The sequence below is a fragment of the Trachymyrmex septentrionalis genome, unplaced genomic scaffold (genome assembly GCF_001594115.1).
Source record: "Trachymyrmex septentrionalis isolate Tsep2-gDNA-1 unplaced genomic scaffold, Tsep1.0 scaffold60, whole genome shotgun sequence".
NCBI classification, from domain to species: Eukaryota; Metazoa; Arthropoda; class Insecta; order Hymenoptera; family Formicidae; genus Trachymyrmex; species Trachymyrmex septentrionalis.
Genome location: NW_017305779.1, coordinates 4,805,083 through 4,815,322, shown reverse-complemented (window position 1 = coordinate 4,815,322; position 10,240 = coordinate 4,805,083). Strand labels below are relative to the sequence as shown.

The 10,240-nt window shown below is 37.3% G+C and overlaps 1 protein-coding gene across 11 annotated transcripts in view; it reads right to left on the bottom strand.

Annotated features, from left to right (window-relative positions):
- LOC108752592 (putative transcription factor capicua) overlaps nt 1-10,240 on the bottom strand; it is a 60,880-nt gene that overhangs the window by 22,444 nt on the left and 28,196 nt on the right. Inside the window, exon 1 of one of the 11 annotated variants that reach the window (XM_018493522.1) lies at nt 9,632-9,661. The exons of 9 other annotated variants lie outside the window; for them this stretch is intronic. The gene's annotated coding sequence lies outside the window, so the exon portion shown is untranslated. Of the gene's footprint in view, nt 1-8,175; nt 8,282-9,631; nt 9,662-10,240 lie in introns of those variants that run through there. One more of the 11 variants, XM_018493524.1, reaches the window with a different exon arrangement.

Below are 10,240 nucleotides of genomic sequence, written 5' to 3'. Positions count from 1 at the left end.
TCTCTCTCTCTCTCTCTCTCTCTCTCTCTCTCTCTCTCTCTCTCTCTCTCTCTTCGTGCACATTTTACTTTCTCCGCAGAATAAGGGTACTTCGATAGGGTGTCGCGACAGGGAAAGTGACGTTGGGTGTATTAAGTGACATTTATAGTAATTTGAGCGAGGCATCGATGAATTTCCAGACTCATTACGGCGTGACATTGCCCTTTAAGTTCCGTCGTTACGTACACACTCGATTCACACATTGTATTCTTATGTGTGTGTGTACATATACTCGCGCGTGCATTCGTGTGTATAACTTCGCGTGCTAAGACAAAGAAGTAAGAGATAAGGTTCGAGCACAGCAAATATTAAGTCGTTAACTTTAGGATTTTTATAATTCACATCTCAGCGGATTTTTTTAAAGCCCGTATAAATAAATAATTACTATTGTATAATCAGTAGTAAAAATATAAACAAAAGAGAAAGCAGAGTTTTAAAGTGATCCGCATACATGTATATGAAATCCTTCCCTCGTAAATCATTCGAATATTTCTTGCAAACGCAATCGACGCGAAACTTATAGCGGCAAAAGTTTAGTTTATGTTTATGACATTTGCTGTAAGTTAATCAAGTTTTGTATAATACCTTATATAAAGAAAGAAAAGGAATGCGCACGGTGATAGGAAACTAGTTCCAATGCCTTGAAACTGGAAATCGAGCACAACTAAACTTCGACGACGACGACGACGACGACGACGACGACGACTCGATACTTGCGATTACAAATCGCACGTGCGCGCCATTCATCGCCGATCTTGGCAGTGCTGAAAACGAAAGCGACCGTCTCCCAGAGATAATAGTCATTACTCGGAAGGGGAGTGTGCACTGTGCACTCGAGCCGTGGCCGCATGCGAAGTAGCCGCAAATTATTCACGCTTATACGCACGTTTACACACACACACACACACACACACGCGCGCGCGCGCGCGTCTATGTAACATAAAAGCGGAGGCTCTTAAGGTCCGCTTTGTAGCACACAAATCGCAATCGAGTTACACGCGAGTTTCTTCCATAAACAGATTGACCGATGTCCAGCAGTGGCACATTGCACGCTCGCATCGTTGTGACGTAGCAAAGCGAGAGAGAGAGAGAGAGAGAGAGAGAAGAAAATAAGAAAGAAAAAGAGAGAGGGAGCGCACAAAACGTTGACCGTGTGTCACGTGTTGTACACAGCTGCGGTGTACGTTTTCTCCGTGTGATATACCGGCTGTCTGTCGAAACATATCTTTGGAACATCGAGTTACGACTGATATATCGCAAATTATAAGTGTATCGAAAATAATTTTAACGGCAAAAAATATTTCTGCCTTCTCAGAAAATTCGTGGAATACGTAATTGAAGAGGACCTTCAACGGAAAGATAAGTATAATTCCCTCCCTCGTGTCTCCGTAGTACAAGAAACTTCGTCTCCTCCCTTTATATTCGCTGCAATATCTCACTGGGCAAATCTTCGTTAAAATAACGAGCAAATTAACGAGAAAGAAGCGAGGGAACTTTTCAGATACGTTGCAAGATCGTTCCCGAAGACGAATAATAGCGCTGTCCTAATCTTCGTGAGGTTTATCACGAAACACGGAAAGCAGTTGCATGGATAAAGCAGACGTGCGTGCACGCACACCCGTAAACAACACGCGCGGTATCATATGAAGGATCGCATGTAATGGATTTCAAAACAACGAAACACATTGGACGTAAGTTTAGCGCCCGGGATAATGACGTGCTATGAAGAAATAAAATTCACACGTTTGCAAAACCGCAAATCCACCCAACAGTAACGTTCGCACATTTTCGTTCGCAAAAGTCGGAAAAGAGAAAAAAAAACGTTTTTTTTTCCTCTATTATTCGATTCTTTAGAAGAAAAATATTTACAAATACAATTGTCGAAAGTGTAGAATAATGTTGTGTACAAAATCTTTCGATTTCCCGTTTTGCTCTCTCTAACCTCGATAATTCTTACGCATTCAAAGAAAGAACAGATTAAAAGTGATAGAAGACCTTGACTATTTATTACGAATTTGTAAAAGTAAATAAATAAATTATAATAAAGAAACACTAATGAAGCAAGCATAAGTATAATGTTAATTGTTTGCAGCAAATGTGATAAGAGAAATAAGATAAAATAGTTGTATTAATTATTTATACAGATAAACTGAAAGAGAAATTAATTTATTGGACTAAATTAATTTAATTTGTGTATTATATATATTTTTTTCTTTCGTTAGAGTATGTATTTAAGTCAAATACAGACCGATATTCATAGTCAGTTCTTATATGTATATAAGTCTGTTAAGTAATCTTTTAAATACAATCTTAAGATGCCATACTTAATCAAAGAGTCGCATTAACATCTTAAACATTATTTAAGACGTTCTTAAAATAAGAACTGATCATGAATACGGCCATAATATAAGTTTGCCTTATATACGTACATTCGTCATTGAAAGAAATAAAGACAAACTTAATAAAGTAATTGAATCAAATGAACAAATTTTTTTCTCAAATGTAATCGCTCTTTCGAACGGATCCTTCCGACTATGTACTATACTTTAAACTACCTACATATTTCTATAATGCGGCTTATGACATTATTTCCGTCAAAGTCGTCGCGCGATTTTCTGTTTATCGGCTTTTTACTATGCTAAGTTGGAATAATTAACGTTCGCCCTATTGTGACGACCTTCGTTCCGTTCATAGGCTGATCTTCGCGGTTTTACACGCTCGTGCTATTGACGCTGTTGCGCCGCTTACGCCGTATGACCACGTGTGACGTGTGTCATAACATATACGTAACACGCACGTAACCCCCGCGCCGTACGCAACGTCGCGACCAATGAGCGAACGCGTGCAATGGAACGCCAATCGCAGGAATAGAAAATGAAGAGAAAGAGGAGAGGCGAGAGAGTCGAGTACACGCGGTGTCAATATTTATTATAACGTCGCAAAGTTAGATCGCGAATAACGAAATCGCACACAAGATCGTTTATTTTCTAAAATAAAAGAAAAATAAAAAAATCTTATAAAAACGTTCGTTCTAAAATGAATACGATAAGAAGATTGGTTTTATATGTCATACTCATTCCAATCATATTTACGAGGACTTTCATCGTAATTGAAAGAAAATGTACTAAAATAAGTATTTATTCATAGAGAAAATTTGTTTTTCTCTTTCAAACACAATAATCCTTCAGTTTTAGTTGTATTTATCTATTTTCTAGTAGATAAATGGCTTTTAAGTTAAAAGGGCTTTCGGAAATTTAAAGACATGTGATTTAAGTATTTTAACTTAGAAGTGGTACATTTGAAAACTCGAAAAAAGAAAGGAAAATGTATAGAGCAAACAAAAGGGAACAGAGCCACCTTGCATGGATTAAACACATGCAACGTAAATAAGTACGGAAAAAGATTGTGAATGAAAAGTTTAAAATTAAGGAAGTCGTCGTTTCCGTCATTTTGAATTCAATGATTAGCTAATTGCAAAACGGAGCGCAAAATTTATGCTGAATAACGTCGATAAAAAAAAAATGTAAGATCTGTTTTATTATATTTACTGAATACGCTTGTGACATTTAATCGTCTTTTATGATATTATTGATCGGCCGTAGTTATGTAAGACGAATGTAACGAAATAATCTCGATACTCCATTATCTTACTCCGGCATTATTTATACATATATCTAAGTAATATATATGTACATGTGCATAATTAATAACGTCGAATCTTATTACAATGTACGCTAACAATCTCACTGACGCAAGAAAATTCGTGGACAATTCAAGATCTTAAAAATGATCGAATCCATCTATGCGCCTGTTTGAAGCGAATAAAACGAATCGACAACGAAAAAAAAAAGAGTCTATTAATTAGCATCGCAAATTAGTTACGTGAGATATAATCGTCAACGTAATTCGTCTACGTTGAAATCTTGACGCAGATCTCGCGAATCCTCCTGATTATTATTAATCTCACCACTCGTATACGAACACATTGATCATATTTTTGACAGTGTTAATCGAATGTAATCGATCGGAGACACGCATCGGATTTATACTCCGGAAGAAATAACACGCGTTCGTTACGTTTACAAGTTGCTGATAACAGTGAGCAGTGCGAACTGATAACGATTATCATATACGTGAACCTTTGTAAACCACGTGGTTCATTCCGTATAGACACAGCGAGATGAGATAGCGGAGAGAAGACAAAAAGAAGGAAAGGGGAGGAATCGAAAAAGAAGGAGGAGAAGGAGAAATCGTTTCCAAAAAATTTTCGTATAAAGTTAACGTATATAACTTCGTAGAAACTACTCAAGATTGTGACTTTAGTTTTCATAGTTTCACAGTTGAGGTAAAATAAATAATTCTAGCCATTAAATCAAAGAAAATATCCCAGAACAAACTGAGACTCTGTAAAAGTTTCCTTAAATATTGACAGTTCCAAAAAGCTGTTTTTTAAAGGAAAAGAAACAGCGATTGCGTAGCAACGAACAAACGTTGCTATCAATTTATCAAGATGAAAAGAACTTTCGTACACGTTTTATTCGTCAATTCCCAGGCACGGACTGTTAGCGTTACAACGGGAATAAATAATGATTAGATATTTTAGACATTTCAAAGAAGTGAATCTCTAAGAATTAAAACTTTTCTGTTCCAAATATGAACAATACGTGCCAAGATACTGTCTGTGCACGAAACAGAGACATTCTAGAAAGTGGATGGACATATGATGACGTGATGAAACGATAAACACGCATTCGCGCTTTGAAAAATCACTTTAAAAAGAGCATCTTTTATCGTTAATCTAGATTGTTAAATTATACTCAATTTTAATTATTTTTTATCATTATAGGTCGCCACTGTTCCTATTTAATATATCGTTAATTTAATTAAAACAATGGAGTTATGATAATTTAACTTAAAAAAATGTGATTCAAATTTAGTTTAGGAATAATATTATTTACTAAAATTGCATGTGTTAACATAAACATTGTTTACTTTAAAACTAACTATAGAAAAAGATTAACATACATTGACACATACAGAGATAAAAAATGTAATAAAATGTTATTTAACTCAAGAGGGTTAGATTCTCATTGCTCCTTTGATATCTAACAATGTATATGTGAGGAAAATTGCTCATTTTTTGGTTGATTGTCGAAATCGCTAAAGCTTTCCTTCTGTTACCGTTCCAAAGCGCGACGTAATCTTATAAATTTGCAAATATATAAAAGCTCCATAAAAAGAAAGAAATCAACTCCACGTTTCTCTTATGTATTATTACACATTACGAGACACTGATTGTTTCATCGATCGAAATGCACATCTGTCCAGAGAAACGGAGTAATTCGTCCAAACTGACGCGAAATAATTTTATACGGCTCGTATTTTTAACTTTTCATTATTTCAGCTTTCGGTAACGTAAATTGACGTTATTAAACTCAGATAGAGGATTTATTGATTATCTCTCATGCGTCATTGCAGAATTTATACAGCAAATACGGAGGTACGTCAATTTTTCCAGTAATAAAAATTTAATTTAACGAACGATTTCGCATAGTTTTTCTTCAGCGAATTTTCGGTTATACGAAGAATTAGGATTTTCGATAAGGCTACGCCACTGGGTGGCGTAAAAAGATTGCATCTTACGAGACAATATCCTGTACGCAATCACATTCATATGGAATTATTCAGCACTGCGAGATTATGCTATCGGTACCTGCACTACACGCTTCTTACGCGATACCATGTGTTCCAATATTGGCACTCTAATATTCGCAATCGTGTCACAGTTCCAGATCGTAGATTGCGATCGGTTCGCTTGGATTACACAACGATCAGCTTACCGTTTAACAGTCGCAACAGATAACGCAAGTTCGCTCATAAACAACACAAAACTGTATCGGTACACATAACAACGTTTACACGCGCAAAACGATCATCGTCTTCACCGATCTTTCCTACGAAATTGTATATATCCCTCCCCTTCTTTCTCGCGAATTTAGATCAGCGACATCACAAATTCACGACACCTCCTCTCTTTACATATTCATATAGTTAAAGCATGTCTCTCATGTGTCATGGCAAAATATATTTCGTAAATCTACTACGGTAAAAAACGAGAACTGAACATAAAATCTAAAAGAGAAATAGAAAATCAAATGTGCAGGATAAGGTGCATACAGAAAAACATCATTCTATTTTGCCAGAAAAAATAATTGCTCAATTAATTTTCTTTCTTTTAAGCAACGGCTATTTTTAAATAAGCAAAGAATATTTTCTTGATAATATATTTAACAAAGAATATCTATTTTCTTAATAATAATTTTGAAATGTACTTAATGTAAAATTTAGAAATCCTTATTATGTGCTCAAAACCAGAATTAATCTTCTTTGAAGAATATTATAAAATTAATGGAAGAAACGACTTTATATAATAAGCAAATTGAATTTATTTTAATTTAATAATTCTTATTAAACATTAGGATTCGGAATATATTTGGAATAAATTTGATGCTTGCGACGAACTTATTGTAGATTTACGGATACATTAACTTTTGAAATATTTGTTTCAATACTACATGTAAATTACTATTAGCGTTAGAGTATGTATTTTTCTGTGTGTACTTAAAATTGTATCACCTTATCCTGTTCTAGTATGAGTTAATTGATACATTTCTTTAAAGAATTTTCGAGCGAACCAATCTTAGTTAGACTGGCTTGCTTGTTTTAAAGACTATCATTCATTCAAAACTTTAGCCTCGCTATTAGTTTTGTTGATTTTCCATGTAATCTATCTAGACTTGCATGTTTTCACGTAAAGGCTGACAACTGAAATTGAGTACGTACTTGAGCAATAAGTAGTAGAAGTATTAAAACAGTAGATTCTCTCCATTTATGCTCGTTTCCATCAATATAGATTAACTTTAATCTCGGTTCTCAAAACTTACTCTTCATCTTTTTCTAATTTTTAGAACTAGAAACAGATGAAGAGTAGATTGAACCGAGATTAAAGTTAATCTACATTGATGGAAATAAGCATTAGTGACACAAGTCGACACGGAAAGAACGATTTTGTGAAGTATCTAAAAATTTAGCTAGATGCGGATTAGAAAATAACTTTTTTGGACCATCAAAATATGTTATTATGAGAAAACTCATAATGAGCAATGCCGCAAACAATTTTGATACTTTAACAATCAGTTTTGAGCGTCCTATATATTTGATGGTCCAACAAAATTTATTTTCATATCTATCTCTAGCTAAATTTTTACGTACTTCAACAAAATCGTGAATCGTATCGTTCTGTCTTTGTTACTCACCGACGCTAAGAAAACTAGAATGAGTCTTGTATCAATTTAACCGTCACTAAATAGAAAGCATCTATATTCCATAATCCGACCTGATCAGACAGATCAATGAACCCGAACTATGAATATTCGGACATCGCGCCATTCGGCATTCGTTGGAGAAGAAGAAGAGGAAGAGATGGGCCGTAGATATGCCTGCGCGCGCGTGGCTGCGTCATAATCTTATCGTTGATCGCGAGTGATTCAACTTTGAACTTTCCGTCGGCTATCGGACGAAAATACACCCGCGGATTTGGCTATCGAGGTGGCACGATTCGATTTGGGTACGCGAATAACACCATCACGACCCGGTATTTTCGCGAACCCCGAAGGACGGTTTTCCAATTTCGAGGAAATGGCCAACAAAGACGATTAATAATCGGTTTCATCAGCTCGATTCTATTTATTTTTTAGCTACGATTATCTTTAACGGAGATAAGTCGAGCGAGCGAGCGAGCGAGCGAGCGAGAGAGAGAGAGAGAGAGAGAAAGATGGAAGAATCATACGTTAAACCGAGATTATTTATACTTGAATCACACACTGAACGAAGCCATACAATAGTGTGCTTTTAATATCTTGTAGTATTACAAAGTGTAACAAAGAAACCTTTTTAATGGGCCGTCGAGGGAATTATTACTGGGAACAGCATACATAATTGTACGTAGCACAGGGATGTTCATCTCTATCGCCGATATTTCGCGCGGAGGAAAGTCAGCGAGATCTTGAACGGGGGACATGCGTATAATTGAAGATCGAGGTGTTTCGTGGTGACAGTAAAGTATTGAAAACTTACTTCCGTTTTCGGATACAACGTTAAGAATCACCGAGCAAATCGACGACAATTCCAGACCGGTAAATCCGTTCGTAAGATAATCACCATATTTCGTTGTTCAATCGCGTTCGGCACGCCGGGAATGTACTTTTCATTCAAGTGGCAATGACGGTTTCGCCGCAGCGTGATCAATCGCACCGTGCAAAGGCGTTATTGCACTCATATAACACATATCCACCTACACACAAGAACAAGCGAGCAAGCAAGCGCGCGTGAAAATGAGAAGAAGAGAGAAAGAGAGCGTAATCATCGACATCGAAGAGACCCGTCACACTGTGCTGTCCCAGGCCGCGCAAAGATGCACTGTACAGAAGCGGCGTAATCTCGTTATGAAAGTGGGGAAAAAAAAAAAGAGAAAGATGGAGAAAGAGAAGACGAAGGAATGGAGGAAGAGAGAAATAGAGAAAAAAATAATAATCATTGCACGTTACGGCAAACGTAATATCGCGTATCATTGGAGAATGCGTCGAGCGTCATACAAAACGCACAATAAACGAATTTTCGAACAACAAACTTGAAGCGCGATACCAAGAATCCCATTCTGACGAGACTCACGGGATAGGTTGCGTTCAACAGAAAAAGCACCTTTGCATACTGAAAAAAATATTAAATTTTAATAGATATTTCTTTCAATAGAGTTTCAAGTGAATATTTACTACTGAATGTGAACTTATATTTATTTCATATAAAAATCATTAATTTAATTTAACTATCTTTTTTTTTTTATCGAATAAATTACTCGCTGTAAGTAAAACGTTTACTTAGGTTAAATTAATTTAAAAAATATATGTATTCAGATTCAGTAACTTTTTTTTTCAATGCAACTCGTTTAAGATTCTTTAAAGATAATTGATTTATGCATTTGGAAATTCAGTGAGACGCGAGAGTAAGATCAATTATTGGGTACTAAATAATTCTACAATTGCGAATAATTCTACCTGCTTCTTATTTCACTGAACGCAGTTATAGACAAATAAATAAAGAGGGAGGGAAGAAAAGAAAATAAAAGGGCACTGTTAACCAATAGCAAATTCAATTGGGTGTACATTAAAGCCGTTGTATACAAATTTGACGTGAGGGGATGTGTGTTTAACATAACCGTAGAAACGGGTTGAATCACGAAATTCTTAATACAACTTTATTGCGCTGTTTGATAAAAATGTATTTTATAAATCAAAGTGCTTGCATCCAGCTTTGACACTTGGATTAGATCAGGGTAGACAACGGCTTTAATATGTACTAATGCGCACTGACTTCGTCCAATCGAGCTCGCTGTGAAATCACAGTGCGGCTATCGTTTCGTCGGAAACAAAACCACGTTCGGCGCTTGCACGCATACGCACTTTCGAGGAGCACAGCACTGCAAATTTCAGCGTAAAGATAGCGGAGAGAGATCGTGGAAGAGGGTGACTGTTACCATCCGAAAAATACAGCGGGTTCCGCCGAGAGACACCGGAGATAATTCGCACGGAGCCGATGAACTTCTTTCACGCGCGTCGTAAACGGCGAGAGCGAACGGCTGACGGTCGAGACGAGGCTGGGATATGCGGAGGAATTGCAGCGCCGGAGGATCCGTGGAACTCGTGCGGTCCCGACGCGTCTAGCAGCTCCATCTTGACTCGCTTGAGTCGGTGGCGGTCGCACAGCGCTTTCGGAGTCGGAGTCAAGTCCTTTTCTCTCTCACTCCCCCCTCCTCTCACTCTCTCTCTCTCGCGCGCGCGCGCACACTACACACGCTCACACACATGTACACACGTATGCGCAAGTAGCAACACACGCGTTCTCCGAGTCGTCCCCTCGCTCACTCACTCTCGTTCGTTGGCATAATATCCGTCCGTTCTCACTCTCTTGCGAGAGCGTGCCGGAGAAACATGCGCGCGCGCGCTCGAGCTGCTCTCACTAACACAATAAATCCATTGTGAGGGAGAATTCCTGGCGGCGCATTCCATATGTATGTAAGAGGAGAGCAGAGACAAGAAGTGAGTAAGTGAGGGAATGAGACAAATGTGTGTGTGTGGGGGGGGGC